The sequence below is a fragment of the Thalia democratica genome, chromosome 3 (genome assembly GCF_965202585.1).
Source record: "Thalia democratica chromosome 3, ktThaDemo2.hap1.1, whole genome shotgun sequence".
Classification (NCBI taxonomy): domain Eukaryota; kingdom Metazoa; phylum Chordata; class Thaliacea; order Salpida; family Salpidae; genus Thalia; species Thalia democratica.
Window position 1 is genome coordinate 40,991,309 of NC_139167.1, and position 18,665 is coordinate 41,009,973.

The following is an 18,665-nucleotide window of genomic DNA, read 5'->3' on the forward strand; positions in this document are numbered from 1 at the left end:
CCCTTCGTGCAAAAGTGTCCCCTCGTGCAAAAGTGTCTTCGTGCAAAAGTGACGCTCGTGCAAAAGTGACCCGTTCCCTAAAAAAGTATATATACAACTAATCAAAAATTCTTAATGTGTGGGTAATACCTGTTTAATTAATTGTTTGTTTAAAATTGGATTATAACGTTTAATTATAATTGCTTTGCTGATCAAAGTCTCAAGTTCATTTCTACATTCTTTTAAAATACCAAGACTGTTAAATGTTTTTCTTTCATTTTTACAACTATTACAATTACTAATGTGGTCAGATACAGCTGTTTTACTTTTTAAATGTTTTTTGACTCTTTCTATTAGTGGTCTCGAAGTAAATCCAATATATTGGATGCTCTTATCCTTATAGCACTTTTATTCGTATACCACGTTAGATTTCAATTCGTGAGATGTCTTGTCTTTGTTGCTGAAGTAGTTACCTATTTTGCTTGTGGTAAAAATAACTTTGAAGTCTGCAATGTACTAGTTTAACAGTTTTTCTTGTTTCTTTTTATACTCGCTACTTGGTTTTTCTATGTAAGGTACTTTTAGGATGTTTTTGAAGTTTGAAGTATTTTGTTTTTCATTAGTGCTCTCTTTATTGTTGTTGATATATCTTTAAATTACGTTTTCAACGAATTTCTTTTGGTAACTATTTGTATGAACTTTTTTTTTAAGTTTGTTATTTCTTGTTTGTAAACTATATCAGTAGAAGCTATAGTTTTTGCTCGAAACAAAAACCATAGTATTCAAGCCCTTTTTCATTTAATTGGTGTCATTGCACTAAAATTTAAAATAACATCTGTATCAATTTCTTTTTTGCATACCTTTGTTATTACTTTTTCTGTCGTTATTTTGATTTCAATATCCAAAAATGGGAGTTCTTTTCCACTTTAAGTAAATTTTATTGATTTATGTAGGTTGTTTAATTTTTTGTTGAAGTTTTTAAATAAAACATCTTTTCGAAAGATACAGAATATGTCATCCACATATCAGAGGTATAGCACTGGATTGTTTTCATCTTCAGTGTTAAATAGTTGTTTTTCTAATGTTACCATAAAATAATTTGCCATAGTAGGAGCTAACGGGGTTCCCATACTTACACCATCTATTTGTGTGAATAATTTCTTAATATACTGAAATAAGCCTCCAGTAAATATTGATCGTGTTTGATTTTGGTATGGTATTATCAGGTACTTCATCGGTACTCATCTGTAATTGGTACATTAGTGAATAATGAAGCTACCTCAAAGCTAATACAGTAGTGTCCATCTTTACGTTCGTATTTGGAGATTTGTTTTTAATTACTTATTATTTTCTACACAATATTGTTTTGGAATATGTGGTTTGATTATTTTATTCAAATTTTTTGCAAAGTTGTATGACGTTGGATTTAACATTGATACAGTAGGTCTCAATGGGTGTTGTTCTTTATGTACTTTACACGTTCCATACAATTTACCAGTCGAGTTACCACCCGTAATTAGACTGTTATATGTCTTTTTGTCTATATGAGGCTTGAGGTTTTGTTTTATTATTTCTCTTATGTGTTGGATTCTTCTTCTTAGGGGGTGTCTGGAGTTTTTTCTATTGTCTTTTTCTACTAATTGAAACTTAGTCTTATCTTCAACAATAGTATAAAGTTTATTTAGATAATCATCTTTTGAGATCAAGCAAATACCATTTCCTTTGTCATATTTATTAATTTTTATATTTGTCTTATTTTTCAGATTAAAAAGAGTTTTGTGGAATTCTTGTTTTTTTTCCTATTTTGACATATTTGCTTGCTTTTATTGAGAAACGTTCTTCTTCATTCATTGTTTTCATACTTTAGGTTGTTGGAAGGTTATCTTTTCATTAAAGCATTTTTTAACTAACTGTTCAATTTCTATTTTTATTTTATCAGCATCAATCTTTTTTGTTAGAAATTGATGTTATAATCCCCTGTAAAGACAAGTATTCCTCAATCGTTGAATTATACCTAGTTAAATTTAGTAAGCAGTTTTGGCTTCTCGGTCTTTGTCTAAACCACATCTTTTTTTCAATAAATGTGTTTTTAAACAACTTTTATATTATTGTTTATTTTTGTTGTTATTATATATACTTATTTAATTAAACAATTTTTTTTGTGTAAAATCAATTAAAGTGTGTAAATCTTTTAATCTAGAATATTCTAGGGTGAAACAAAGTCGTTTTTTCCTGAAGAAATCAGCTCCATGATTTTACTCAAAATGAAAGAGACAGCCGAAGCTTATATCGGCAAGCCAGTCAGCGATGCTGTGATAACAGTGCCTGCTTACTTCAACGATTCTCAGCGGCAGGCAACGAAAGATGCCGGCATAATTTCCGGACTCAATGTTTTGCGTATAATCAATGAGCCTACAGCTGCTGCTATTGCGTATGGTTTAGACAAAAAAGTTGTCTATTGTTTAATATTTAAAATAATTTGTTTAATACTAGTTAATACTTCTTTTTTGACTGATAGTACTTTGCTCAACTTGTTATCACTAAAATAGCCACTAAAAACATATTAAGCATTTGCTAGTTTTTTTAGCACTTTAATTTTAGAATTATTATAAAGCTTTAAGATCATTTAATAATAAACTAATTTGTATGAATTTTGAACTAACATTGAAAAAAAAAGTTTAGTTGATTAATGCAAATGCATATGCTTTTAAAACAAAAAAAAATTCTTTTATTCTAAAGTATTATTATGTACTGTAAATTACCAATACTTAAAAAAATTATGTAGATATTTTTTAATTAGTTGAAAAAAGAAAAAAATGTGTTGATATTCGATCTTGGTGGCGGAACATTTGATGTCAGCATTCTTGCAATTGAAGAAGGAATATTTGAAGTTAAGGCAACTGCTGGCGATACTCATCTTGGTGGTGAGTTTTAAGTTATTTTTTTTTCCACAGCATGTTACAATGGTCAGTATATAATATCGAGTTCTGGCGTATCATAGCAGGCCATGACTTTTTTTTTAGGTTTTAGTTATACGTTTATATAATTTGTTACCTCAGTTTGTTTAAACACGTTTGTTTGATCTCAATAAAATTAAAACTTAAAGTTTTTAATTTTAAACTTAGTTTAAATTTCTTTGATAGTTTAATATTTTTAGATGACCGTCTTAGTTTTTTGTTTTGACTAAAACTATTAATAATTTTAAGAATTATACTTGGAGTATTTGAGAAGATTTATATCAAATGTTTTTTCAGCATCTAAGTCGACACTTCACTCCAGTGTTGTTTCACTACAATCACAATAAAGCAATAATTTAAAGCTACAAAAAATACATATTTCTAATATACATTTTAAGAAAAAAATAAGAATTTATTTAACGTATTTGCAACTTTTGTAACTTATTTTTATTAATTATACAAATATTTCCCACTTAATTTAGTTCGTTGCTCACGATACTTTACCTTCTTGAAATGTAGCATGAACAAATGTCGAATTATGTATTTAAAACTTGTTATTATATTTAGTAAAATTGATAAAAACATATAACCACTTCTATATTTTCGTATCAAATACAGTCTAGTGTACAGTTTATACAAACTTGTTTATACAGTTTATCTAAGTTAATGACTTTAGCCCAGGGTTTGGAAAACTGCGGTCCGCAAGGTACTTTTAAGCCTAACAATAAAAATGAAAGATTTTGAGGTAGAAATTAAGCTTTTATATCTAAATAATTAACTATTCTTCACTGGTGCTATATAGATGCTTACTGTATCACGTGTATGGTGAAGATGCTAGTTTTATATTTATTACTACAACATTTTAAAAATAATTTCGGCCTACGAGCGACTTTTTTTTTGGCTCATAAAAGGATGCCGACCCTTGCTCTAGCCTCTGTTAATTTCTTATAAAACGTTATTTCTTTCTTTTACTTTAGAGCGATGAAAGTTGCTAAAAAAACTGAGTTAGCCTATATAAAAACTATTTTCTGCTGAAGTTTCATTGAGCCCCTCTCATCAAAGGTTTGCTCATTACATTTTAGTATTACTAACTAATAATAAACTTTGATTTTCAGTTTGATTATTTTATTTAAATTCTATATTAAACAAGTAAACTACTCAGATTTTCAAGAGAAACCTGTCTCACTAAAAAATGAGTATTTTTAAGTCGGACAGTGGATAAAGCTCGCCTTTTAAAGTAAACTTTATCTATTTAAATTTTTATTATTAGTATTATATGTTTAAAAGTATAACTCAAAATACAGCCAAAAAGTAATTTTTAAGACAATTATTTTCTTAATCAAATTTTACATACCGTCTTGTTTTTTCATCTATAATGTAAAAAATATAGACTCACCTAGGTATAAACTAAAAAACGACTCAAGCTTAAAAGTTCTAATTTCACATTGAATTCCAGGCGAGGATTTCGACAACCGCATGGTGGACTTCTTCATGAACGAGTTCAAAAGAAAGCACAACGCTGACATGAGCGCGAACAAGCGCGCGGTGAGAAGGCTGCGCACCGCGTGCGAGAGGGCGAAAAGGACAATTTCGTCGTCCACCCAGGCCAGCATTGAAATCGATTCGCTGCACGACGGAATCGACTTCTACACCAGCATCACGCGAGCCCGCTTCGAAGAGCTGTGCAACGATCTTTTCAAAGCCACGTTGGCGTCAGTTGAAAAAGCGCTTGTCGATGCTAAGCTGGACAAAAACAAAGTTTGAAATGTTCTTTCTTGGTGTGAATAAACTTGTCTGTTTAGAAATTGTCCAAGCATATAAGTAAAGTACAATTTTTTTACGACTTCTACAACTTCAGTTGCAAAAGTTTTTTTTTTCTAATATAGGTATGTAGTTAATTTTAGTTTTAATTATGATACTTTAAGACTAATATATATAACTTAAAAGTTGGTTTAATTTGTTGTACAGTTGTTTTCTAAAAAATCTATTAAGTCAGTCGAAATGTAAAATCCATAGCTTGTTGTTTCATAAATTTAAATATAATTTTAAACACAGTTCAACACTACTTTATATTATTAAATTAAGTATTTTAAAATAGTTTTAATTAAAGTAAAGTGAGTATAATTCGTGCAAGAATGATAAGTATAGTAAGGTGGTTTTAGTTTGTAACAGGGACGTAGCTAGCTCGAAAAATTTACGAATCTGCAAAATACAAAAAACAACAGGCACGACGCATGATGGCGTAATACGAAGTACAGGGCACTTTGTGCTACCTCTAATGTTACTGTTATTTATCGAGTTGCTCCTGGTTTTATTCATTTGTTTTAATATTCTCGTGTTGTAGTGAATTTTTAATTCATATTCTTTCACATTTAAAAAATCTGTAGCTTATTTTTTTTTAAATTGTATTGCTTTATGATAAAGAGAATCTGAGCTGAGTTAAATATATATAATTTTAAGCTATTTAATTTGCTTAAATTTTTAGACACTACAAGTGATATAGAGTGTTTATATTTCAATATTATCTATCAGAAGGGCAAAACTAAATATTAAAAAGCTAAGAAAGCAGGGTTTTTTAAGCTAAAGAATTGATACAAAATCTTGTTTTTTTTTTGCAAAATTATATAGGTTTCTGCAGGTTTGCAGAAACGTACCAAGCTACGTGCCTGGTTTGTAATGAACCGTTAACTTAGAAGTTGTCTTAGCAAACAAACTTTCTTCAATTTGATTTGTAATTTTCTAAAATTTAGCTAAATGTTTTAAATATTGCCTAAAGTAATTGCTTAAAAAAAAAAAAAAAAAACTACAAAACAGATAGAAGAAATCGTGCTCGTGGGAGGTTCCACGCGCATTCCCAAAGTTCAAAAGCTCCTCACGGAATATTTCAACGGGAAACCCCTGAACAAGTCGATAGACCCGGACGAGGCGGTGGCGTACGGTGCTGCAGTTCAGGCCGCAGTGCTGACGGGCGACACTTCGCAGCAAGTGCAAGATCTCCTCCTCCTCGACGTCGCTTCTCTTTCTCTGGGCATTGAAACCGCCGGAGGCGTGATGACCGCCCTGATACCCAGAAACACGACCGTGCCCGCGAAAGAGACCAAGATTTTCACCACCTACTCCAACAACCAGTCCGGTGTTCTTATACAGGTGTTTTGTTTTTAATATTTTGTATTTTTTTGCTTTTTTTTTTACTGGAGGTATAAAGAAGTCCTTAGTAAAAGCTCAATACAATTTGATTTTTAGTTTTAAAAAGTTGCATGGCAAAACATAAACAAAAGTATCAGCTGGTTTTTCAACAGGTGTTCGAAGGAGAAAGAACGTTGACCAAAGACAACAATCTGCTGGGAAAGTTCGAGTTATCTGGAATTACACCGGCTCCCAGGGGTGTGCCGCAAATCGAAGTTACATTTGACGTGGATGTCAATGCAATTTTAAATGTTTCTGCAGTTGACCGAAGCACCGGAAAGAAAAACAACATCAAAATAACCAATGACAAAGGTTGTAAATACTTTATTAGCTTCAGGAAGATATTTCTATTTGTATGAAATTTGATATTATTTTTATTTGTTTCTAGCCTTTTTCAATACGTTTTATAGAAACTACATTTATATTGTGTTAAAATGTTACTCATCATAAATATTATAAGTAAAAAACTATAAGAATAGAAGTTTGTTTGTTTAGTTTATGTTTTAAAGATTATGATTTTTATTGTTAATTTTAGAGTATAAAGAGGTATTTTACATGTTGATCTCATTTTCAAGATCTTTGACTTATTTAACAATTAGTTTTTAGCACTTTTTTTAATTTAAACTAGTTTTTGAGATAAAAGACTAAAAATTCGAAAAATTAAATGGATTCCCTAAGGAAACTTTAAGTAGACTATTCCATTGCAAATATATCTTCTACAGTTTTCTTTCAATCCTACAAGAATGTAAAGTAAACTTATCAAAAAATATGATATTTATAGTTTATTGAACGACAAAAAAAGACGCTCAAAAGATTTGGTCCTAGGACCTGGTGTACGAAGAGCCTTTCGGTTATCGATTTCCACACCACGGATACCTTTTAACGTCTTGTCCAGGAAAAATTATAGTGAACATATTTTGTTCTAATCACAAAAGACTTCGTGTAATTAATACGTAAAGGATACAAATAAACAACTTATCAGTTGTTTTAATACCTCTTTAAAACATTTGAAGATATTTTTTTTAGGTCGCTTAACAAAAGAGGAAATAGATAGAATGGTTAAAGATGCGGAAAGATACAAACAACAGGACGAACAGTTGAGAGACAGCATGCTTGCAAGGACCAATTAAGAATCTTACGTGTTCAGTTTGAAACAGATTTGTGAAGATGATGTGTTGAAAGATAAGCTTTCAGAAGCTGAACAAAACTTGCTCATTCAAAAAGTTTATATTTTAATAATTTTCCGACATATATATGTACATTGTTAAACTGTAAGAAGTATCTTTTTAAAGGTAAAATAAATTGTTAGGCACATTCAATAAAAGTGTATTGAATTTGTATTGTAGAGTTACTTTTTTCTTTGAGAATTTACTTAAAGGTAGACACAACTTTTACACTTATCTTAACTTGAATTAGTTTTCTTGTTATATATAAATCTCTACAGTCTAATGAAGCAGAAAGTTGGTTGTCATCAAATACTGAAGCAAAGAAAAGTGAACTGTTATTGAAATTCAAAGAGCTTGAACAAATTGCATATCCATAATGACTAGATTACATCAGAAAGGAGCCACCGGTTTGATTATTTCATTTTAATTTTAAAAGTTTTATCATCAATATTGTTTTATCAATACAAATAACTTAGAATAATGATAATATAGCTTAGTTATTATTATCGTATATTAGCATACTACTTTTCTGCTGAAATATAGCAAATATACAAACATGTTTACTAACTATCTATTGGTTGCACTTACTTTGATTTATATACCGACAACTAAAATTTCGGCAATTTGAATGCTGAGTTATTTAGAATTATCTCTATTAAGTATATTTTCATCATTGTTAGTTACTGTCAAATTCTTTTATAATTGAACGTTTTATTACGAATTTTATTTTATTATTGAGTTTCAAAAGAATCTTTGATATATAGGTAAATAAGTTTTCAACCTTACTAGAAAATGGCTATTTTAAACAAATATGAGTAATCTTTTATAAAAATTATTAAAAATTGTTTTGCCTTCATTATCTTTATTAATTGCATTTAAATGGTATATTTTAATTTTTGAAATTTCATATGGCCTTTTCAAAAGTCTTTTTGTTATTTAGCCCTCCCCCGCTCTAAAATATTACTTTGTTTTACCAAAAGTTTTTCCACATTCTCTTAGTCTGTATTTAAAGTTAATATAAAGCATAAAGTTCAGATTTTAAGGTGCTTTATTTGTTTACAGTAGTAAACGTACTTTGAGAAAATACGGAGCTGGTTTTATGATCAGTACTAGTTTTATATAAACTTAGCTTTTTTTTTAATCTTCATGTACTCAATTATGTTTTTTATTACAAGTTTCTATGTTTCATTTAGAACTTTTTGTTTAAGCTTTTCAAATCATTTTTATTTCATTATCATTATGTATTTAGAGCTTTTAGGCCAGTTTGAGGTTTCTTTAAAAAAATAACAGTAAATTAGACTTTGTCTTGTTTTTAAAGTACTCTTGCTCGATTAATGTAAGTTATTTGAACTGGAAAAAGTTATCTTGGTTGTAGATCAAGTATTTTTTTATAGAATCCTAATTAGTTTTATCAAGTAATTGGAGGCATAAGAGAATAATTTCTACTTGCTACTATATTTTTCCTATAACCATTTAAAATAGATGAGTATTTGAAAAACAAGGTTTGTTTGGCAATTAAATACGCCCCTGTATGAACTCCAACGATAACATTTAGAAATTTGACAAACTTTTATGCCGAGCAAGTGTTTAGCCTTTTGTCTAGTTTTAAAGCTGATTAATATTAGTTTTTTATGATTTTAATTTAAACGCATTTCGATTTATCAAAATACTAAAAAACTTGTACTTAACTAAATAATAATAACAAACTCATGAATTGTTTCCTTTTAACTTATCTTATTAAGGCTGTGTAGTAGAAACAGGCATTGATGGTTTTTTTGGATTAGCTCATGCACTTTTAGTAACTAAAAAACTAAATCAATGACATGGAGTTTGTTTTGACAATTCGAAAAAGCTTATTTACTTATAATGAGTATACTAATACTTAATGTACTTGCAAAAACTAGATGTGTTTTCTCGGGGTACGGGTCTAAATTGCACGAAGACAAAATTGCACGAGAACAAAATTGCACGAGAACAAAATTGCACGAGAACAAAATTGCACGAAGCCAAATTTGCACGAGGGAACGAAATTGCACTAAGACGATTTTGCACCAAGGGTCAATTTTGCACGAGTTACATTTTTGCACGAGAGTAAAAAGTTACAAAAAAAAATTAAAACAGAAAAAAGAATAAAAAATTTAATAAAAAAAAAGAGTAAAAAGTTAGTGACCGAGGGTAAGGGTTAGGGGTAACAGTGATAGTAAAAAAAAATATTAAAAATAATAATAGTAAATAAATAAAATTTAACCTGTGCAAAATTGTCTGCTTGTGCAAGACTGTCTTCGTGCAATTTTATCCCCTCTGCAAAAGTATCTTCGTGCACTCGTGCAATTTTGTCCTCTCGTGGAATTTTGTACGTTCGTGCAATTTAGACAGCTACCCGTTTTCTCAAGCTAAATTCGTTTCTGATATTTGATTATTTTGACTTCTTTTTAGTAACAAAAAGTTATATTTTGTAGGTGATACAGCTTCTCCTGTCGGAGGACCGACCATTGAGGAAATGGATTGATTCTTCAGAAAGAGTTAATTTTTAATACGTATTGAATTTTTTATATAAAATGTCCTGTTTAAAATAAACATTTATAAAAGACGGACAGTTAATTCAATATTTTACATGTGCAAAGATTTTACCTCAAACAATCAACATGCAAAATGATTAGTCTGTTAAGTTGTATTAGTATTTTTTGTAATAATAGCTCTATTATAATATAATAAAATCACATTATCATTTAATCTTACTTTACATGTTAGTAGCTAATGTATATAATTGATAAGTGCTAACTGTAAACATTTTTACAACTTCTAAGAATTTAAGTAGTTATGGTTTTTAGTTTTAATAACATAAGTTAATAATACGTTTTTTATAAAACGTAGTTCTTCGCTTTTATACTGACTTAACTTTAAAATTAATTTCTAATTTAATGAAATTAGTTTAATTTTATTGAACAAAGTCACGATTATCAACGGAGAAAAGCTTCAAACTACATGTACTTTTATATATTGTATACGTAAAAACTATTGCCTTGGAATCCAAGTTCTTTTGTATGTATATATATATTCCTATATTCTACCCTATCGCTAGTTGTCAATATTTATGTAAGAACTAACAAACTACAAAGAGATTTTACCAAGTAAATTTTGTGTTTATTAAAGCATTCAAGTAAATTTGCCTAAATAAATTCAAACCCAATTGACTTAGGTTTTAAGGACTTAAGTTTTCTATGGGACCTAACAATAACCTAATAAATTGTTTTTATTGGGTCTTTTATTAATGTAATCTTTATTTTGATATAGTATTGTAAAGATTCCCATTAATCAGTTTGCAAGTTTCTACCAAATTTTGGTCTATTGTAGTTGTCTTTATATTCAACTAAACTTCATTAATAATTTTTTTTAAATTTTTGTTGTCCACCTATAATTTTTTATAGCTCTATTACTCATATATTAAAGCTCTGTTATAAAACATATTTATCAAAGGCATTTAAATAGAAAATTAGTCGTTGTAGCATTTTTTATTTATTAATTTCATCTAGCTTACTACTTTCGTTTACTCTCTATGGTTGCTTTTTAAGAAAGAAATAATGTACAAAAGTTTTGATACTCAACATTGTGCATCAACAAACTTAAGGGGCTATGTAGCATAGTTGAACTGTAGCTCATTTTATTAATAATAAATGTTCATATTACACATAAGTGTTTATACTTATATCGTTTCAGATTTTTCATTGTAAATAAAGTATTTAAACCTAAGGAGTTTTTCATCGTGAAAAACCGTTTAAGCTTATAATGGTTATAATAAAGTACCTAATTCATTGATGTAACTACAAGACGCTAAATTACCCATGTGGTATATTTTGCAGACTTCTTGACCTGCACAAAGTAGAATATGAGAAGAATTCTGGGTCATCAAAAGCTTTTATAATGCCAAATTTACCTCAGCTATTTAGGCCAAGAGTTGATCAGGGGATCAGCCAAGAAACATGGCTCGCCTTCATTCGCAGGTGGGAGGCATTCAAAACTGGTTCGAACATAAGCAGCCAAAATGCAAACTTACAGCTTTTTCAATGCGCACATGACAAACTTGGCAATCTTATGTTCGCAAATGATCCTAGGCTGATGGCTTAGTCAAAAGAATATGTGGCTAAACTGATGGTAGCAGTCATAAAAGTTGCAATTGGGGTCAAAAGGGCAGGACTTATGAACTTGCATCAAGAGCGCGATGAACCATTTAAGACATTTGCAACCCGTGTTCGCAGCAAAGCAGAAACTTGTAATTTTAAAACAGTCAGTAAGTATAAATGTGGATAGAAAAATGTGACAAGTTATAAGGAAGAAGTAATAAAAGACGTGATGCTTGAAGGTATAGGTGACGATTACATTAGAAGAGAAGTTTTCAGCACTGAAGATACCCTGTCTAGGTCATCGTACCATATAATTTCTTTTATTGAAAGCATGCAATAAAGAACTCACGTACAGTGTCAGCGATATCTTCCTTCAAACGTCAGAAAAAGAAAAAACATCAATGTAGGAGATAAGTCTCATTACGTCCCTTGCCAGCGCTGTAAAAAGTTGTTCTATCCATTCAAAGAAAAAGCAACTAGAAATGTAAAACCTTTTAAATTTTGCTTATCTTGTTGGCGCAACCAGTCAAAAAAGGTTACTGCTGTTCAAACTCATGATAGTAGTGCTATTTCTTGTCAAAGAAGGTTATAGTTCCTGCTTTATGCAACAGGATACCCAGATAATGTTATTACACGCTAATAAGGGAATTATGTTGAAAAATATTATATTTTACAGGAAAAAATTGCGTTAAGTCAAGGCCTTAAACCATCCACGTGCATCAATTAAAGTTACTAAATAGAGCACAAACAAGTTTATTAATGTTAATGCTTTAGCTGATACTGGTGCACAGTCGAGTTTTTGGGGATGGAAAGACTTTAAAGATGCTGATTTTGGTAAGAATGATTTACTTCCTGTATCAATCACTTCATGATGCTAATAAAATTCTTGTAAATATTTTAGGCGCTTTTAAAGCTACTTTAAGTGTAACGTGTCTAAAGAATAAGGAAATCAGCTGCAATAGTGTTTAGTGATCTACCGGATCCAAGATCCGGATCTACCCAGAAACAGCCAATTTTTGCCAGGATCTGGAACCGGCCGAATCCTAATTTAAAAAAAAAGTTTGGAATCGGATCCTAGTTGAGATTTGGCCGGTTCCGGATCAAGTCAGTTTGAAATACTTTGTTTTCCGCGATCAGTTTTATTGCTTATACTATTGTGTTTGGAATAATTATTATATATAAAATTAGTCAAGCAAAGCAGATTAATTAAGTAATTCAATTATTTGTTGTAAACATACAGGTACATACATCCATTAGAGTAAAAATAGTGAATTAGTTGAGTAGTTAATTAATGAAAAGTTAGTTTAAAGTTTCTTGCAGATTTAATTCTTCTATTATTGAGTTCTATTTATAAACTTAAAATATTTTCTTTTGTTAATATAAAACATGTATTTAAATTTTGATGTGTTTCAATTTGTTAAAAGTCTTAACATTTTTAGTTTAACTATTTTATTCTCATTTGATTATATTAAATAATGTAAAAACTCTACATGTACAGCTCATTTAGTATTTGGTTACTGAAACTTTAAGAAGCAGCAATAGTTCAACAAAATTTTCTGCGAGACAATTTATTTAACATGAAGGCTGGTATGTTGTTCTTAGAATCATCTTCAGCACTTTGTTTCATTCATACGCTTCAACTGATAATTAAAGATTCACTCGTTTCAGAAAATAACATAAGTGTGTTAATAGCGAAGGCCCGTCAAACTGTTGGCCACTTTAATAATTCTTCTACAGCGAGCGAGAAACTAAAAAAACCCAGGTCACTTTTGGTTCATCAGTGTCAATGCAAAAAACCTTGCTACTTGTGCAAGATTTTGAAACAAGGTGGAACTCAACCTACCTTTTATTCTGAAAATACTAGAAAAATTAAAAACAAGTTTCCAGAGAACTACGTGGCTAACAACAAATTTAACCCGAAAATTTTTTTTTCACCTGATGAATGGAAACTAACTTAGTAGCCTCCTTAATGAGCTGCTCGAACCATTTTACTTAGTAACGCAGCAGTGTAGTAAAAACAACGCATTGCTGTCAAGTGTAATCCCGCATGTAGCAATACTAAAAAAATGTTTTGTTCATAAAGTTTATAGTCCACCAGGTCAATGTAGTTCTTCAACCTTAGCAGAAAATATAAAAGAGGCTTTTGAAAGAAGGTTTTAAACTACTAATAACAGCACACGAATAAACCTTCATCATAACAACTTGTTTTTACTCACAACAGCTGTTTATCCACGGTATCGACTTAAATTTTTCCATACTAATCTCAAACAGAAGGTTGTTAAGGCTACTGAAATCAGAAGTAAAAAATCATAGTTGTTGTGAGACTGGTCAAAGTGGTCAAGTTCCTCTAGTAAGGCCTAATAAACCTAAAGCTAAAATACCTAAAAATTATATTCCCAAAAACTTTTTGTCGTTCTATTCTACATTTAAATCTAAAACAAGTGCAAACACTCAAGAAAGTGAGCAACAAGATTCAGTTGATCAAGAGATTGAGACAGAAATTAAGTTTTTTTTTGCTGAAAAAAAAATTAACTGCTAGAGAAGTTAAAGAAACTGAAGTCTTGTCTTGGTGGAACTCAAACAAGAAAGATACACACATCTTGCCAGGTTTGCGAAAAGGTATCTTTCGGCACTACCATCTTCTGTTTATTCTTAAAGGTTATTTTCAGAAGCTGGTAACTTGTACGAAAAAAAGCGAAATCAAATGCTTCAAAAAACTGGCGAAAAACATTTATATCTTCATAACAACATGAAAAGGCAAGAGTAGGTTTCTTTGTAGCTTAATGGCGTTGATATGAGTAAATGTTATTTACTAGATTAGATAAGGTTTTGGAAATTTTGTATACATAATATTAAGCAAATGAGGTGAAGTATAAATACAGCAGTTAATTTATATTATCTGAACCTATCCCTAACCAATTTTACCCAAAAATTTTGATCTGTACCCTTTTCAAAACATATAACAAATAAATTAAATAATATATATATTTAAAACTTAAAACAAAGCTATGTAAAATTTTAGCCAATCAGAAGCGTCGAGAATTTGCAACTGATAGGATGAGCGTCGCTCTGATTCTAAATTAGACATTTGTTACTAACTAAAAGAGATCGGTATTCCCAGACTTTCAGGGTTAGCGTTTCTGAACTCTTTAATCATCTTTTATAAAACGCCTCTTCTTTAATCTTTCTCTGCATTATCAAACTGCTGGTTTGGAGAACAAGTGAAACTTGTTTAAAAATAATAAACTATTCCGCAGCTGACGTCCATATATCGTTCTAGCTGGTGACTTAATAATCTTTTTTTGAGTGTTTTTCAGATGAAGCATCTCACCTAAGAACATACCGATTTTGTAACTACAACAAAGTTTTTGTCTTATCTTTGATCTATTGTCTCATGTTTGACTTAGTTTTTCGTCTTTGAACTAATGACTTAATTTTGGATTGAAGTGTTAACGTAGAATCAAAGACATAGTGATTGGGTTGAATAAGATAGCTCATAAATAAAATCGATAAAATGAGCTACATAACCCTACAGTTACAGTGTGTTGATGCTGAGCATCTAATTATATTTAAAATTTTAAAGTAAAAGCATAAATTATTAAGACAAAAAATATAGTTATGAAAGTTATTTGTATATACCTAAAACGTTTTACTTTTAAAGTAAACAACAAAGTTTGATTAAAGATTATAAAAATTAGATACAAAAATTTTTAAAGAATACAAAGCTTTGAATTTTTTTTAAAGTTGAAATTGAACAACACTGTTAAAAACCAGGTGTTAACTTTTGTAAAGTATTTAAATTATTTTACAAATAGTATATGTTATATTTTTCGCAGAGATAAATTAATGTAATGCCGTTTATTTTTATAGAAAACAAATTTTGATGTACTTTTTTTTTTACCTAATGTTTTTCTTGAATACTATATACAAGCTTATACAATATTTAAGTAACACAACATTATGGTTTTATCAAAGAAAATAAAGTTTGCATTAGTTGTATGATTTTAATTTGCTATATAGTTGATGCACTTTAGTCAATTGGTTTGAGTCTCCAGAGAGATCTCAATTTTTAACCAATTTCAGCAGAAAGACCAACGAGCAGGCAGTTATAAAGTTTAAAAATATGTAATTTTATTTTTACTTAAAGTTAAGAAAGTAACATATTTTTAAACTTTACAAAAGGTGCATCCGACATAGCTAAAAGTTAGCTATGAAGCTTTCCATATAAAGAGTTGCAGCTAATGTTTATTAAAATTAATGTTTACAATCTAATTAAAATTTAATTAATAAAAATTGGCTGCAACTTTTTGGAAACTTAGTTTCCTTTTCTATTTAATAAAATAAACATTTTATTAAACTAAATATAACGACTTAAAAAAACTTAAGAAATGTTAATAATTAAACGTCCTTGATGAAAAATCTAATTTTATAAAATTGTTAAAAAGCTAAATAAGTACTTTTTTAAGCCATATTAAAGGTAGTTGTCTAGTTTAATTCAAGAATATTAATAAAAAGTGGTATTTAAACTATTAACTATTTAAGTTTCAAAACATAAGTTAACACAGCAAGAAAAAAAGAACTCTAGACAAAGAAAACGAACTTTAAATAAAATCTCAAGAACAACATTTCAATTTAATTATTAAAATAAAAATTTGTTGCTTGTTTACAGAAAAAAAAAATTATAGAATTGTGTTACAAATAATAAACATTTATTTTGTTATATTATAATAACAGATTATTTCAAAACTGACATTATCTTTAAAATAAAAAAGCAAAAAATAGTTTGTTAAATGTTAGATAGTAAATAAGAATCAAAGTCTATAATATGATTAACAAAAATTAAATTGATTCTGAAAGTTAAAAAATAATAGTATAAGTCAAACAAAATCACTAAAACAATAATTAAAATAAATAATTTTTGAATAAACTTAACTAACATTTTAAAACTAATAACTTAAGCAAACAATCTATACATGTAAGAAAAATTACATACTAGAGCTATTAGATATATGCAGGATACAAAAAATATGTTCTAAGTTATCAAAAGGAAACAAATTGAAAGCAGATCCATGAGTATAAGTTATATTTTAAGCTAGCTAGAAGTCTTTTGTTTTTTAAAATTACAACTTAAAAAAAAACTATTTTAGTACAAACACATGAAAAAAACGTTGTGTTATTGATTAAAATACATCAAAGTGAGAAAAACGTACTGAAAAAATTATTTAAAACTTTTAATACGTATAGTGCTAAAATTAAGTACTACTGAAGAGAGTTAAATAAAATAACAGTGATGTAAACTAACTTGGAGCTTTTTACGATAAACACTTATAATCGTTTTCTAACTCTTTTAACCTGGGTGTTGTTGCATATTCGATTGCTCTCTCTTAACTTTTTTCTGTTTGTTTTCAACTGAAAGCTTTTGCTGACCTGGTTTTGTATTACGTTTCGGTTGGTAGTAAATCTCTTTAACCCAGCCTTGCATGCAATGTAATCTTTAAAGCTGTTTTTGTGGTTTTTTGAACAAGGTGTTTTACGGCCGACTACGAATAGTGGCTTTGAAGAGACTTCTTTTCGAACAACTGTGCTTTTCTGACTTCTTACAAGTCGGTAGCTTCTCAATCTTTTCAACGCAGCCTTGTAATCTTTAAAAAGAGTTTTCGATTTGTTTAAACCATAATCTTTCTGACCGACTACAAATAGTGACTTCGAAAAAACTTTTTGAACTTTGCGTTTGTTTTCACCACAACTGTAATGAGGTCCGCACACTTCAGCCATTTCTTTAACCTTTAGAATTCTTACTTGTTTTTCTTTTATACCAATCCAAGGATCAGAAACGTCAACTAGTGTGACCGAAACGTCATCATCAGCATTTTGGCTTTGAACATAACTTTTGTTTTCTGTAGCATTTTCTTTGATTGTGGTTGTTTGAACACTGGACGGGAAAGATACTTTCCACTCATGTCGTCTTTTTAACTCATTTGGCAGGTCTTCCTCGTTTGCATGATCGAGTGTAGGAGTATCGAAATTGAATCTTGTAAATTTCAAAACTAGCCTTTTACGTTTAGCTCGATCTTTATCTGTAGTAATTCTTTTGCTGCCTCTTTCACATATTCTAGGTGTCGCTTGTGTCTCATCTGTACGTTTTAGCATTTCACCCGAAAAAATCATAGAATTTTGAATAGAAAACATGGTATCACTGTAATAGGTTGCAAAATTAGACAAGTATAAAATACAAGCTACTTTTGATTTTGTACTTTTAATTAAAAATGAATTTTTAACATAACTATTCGACTGACGTCACAAACAAACTTACTAGATAGCTCCAAATGCATAGTTACAGTATTGCTAAAATTAATACTTTTGTATGATAAACTAATGCAACTTTGCAAGTCATCGCTTTAAAACGTTTGTTCCAAAATAAGGGAGTATTTCAGATATTTTTCTTGACTTAACAACTTCAACACATAATTGTTTCTTTATTCTATGTTCTTAAAGCATATATTATATAGCATTGTGTAGCTGAATTATTCAGCTTGAAAACCTTGTTATTTTTTTGAGTCAAAGTTGATTGGGTTGGTGCTAGAATCAATAGAAAAAGTTAGATATTTTGGATCTTTCTTAGTTAATTTCACATATCTCAAAATTTACATACTAAATTTGATAAACATTTTGTAAATATAGTTGAGGTTACAAATTCTAATGTATAATGTTCCAATAATTTAAAGAAACTTATGTTTTTCGGAATACTGTTAATTTTAACCTTTTTAATTTTTGTCATTGATTAAGGTCTTTTAGCTGGTTTATAAAGTATAATATTAATTAAGAGACACTGAACAAATAATACTTGTTCGTTAGACAAATACAATTAAAAAAATGTTTTTGAAAATAGATTGTATCTTTTTTTGGATATACTACCAAAACTAAAAAAAAAAACAAAATTATCTAACTTTTTTCAGTTTCTGTATCATGTCTTCTAAAAAAAAAAGAATAGTTTCATTATCTAAAAAAAATATAATGCTTTATAAAATGGTCTTATTTGATTAGTGTTTTTTAATTTTTTTAAAGTAGAATATTTTTTGAACATGCTAAAAGACCCTAATTAAAGACAAAAACTGAAAGTATAAATTTGAGAGATGATTCATTCAAAAACATTTTTATTAAGCAAACAAATAAAATCGATTTCAACTAACAGTTATCAATTACTTTTGTTAGCAACTAATTTAAAAATTAAGTATTGAGTATGTATGTAAACAGTT

At 29.1% G+C, this 18,665-nt stretch overlaps 1 pseudogene; it reads left to right on the plus strand.

Annotated features, from left to right (window-relative positions):
* The first annotated feature begins 1,523 nt into the window (after positions 1 to 1,523).
* On the plus strand, positions 1,524 to 9,797 carry LOC145832291 (heat shock 70 kDa protein 1-like; annotated as a pseudogene).
* The last annotated feature ends 8,868 nt before the right edge of the window (positions 9,798 to 18,665 follow it).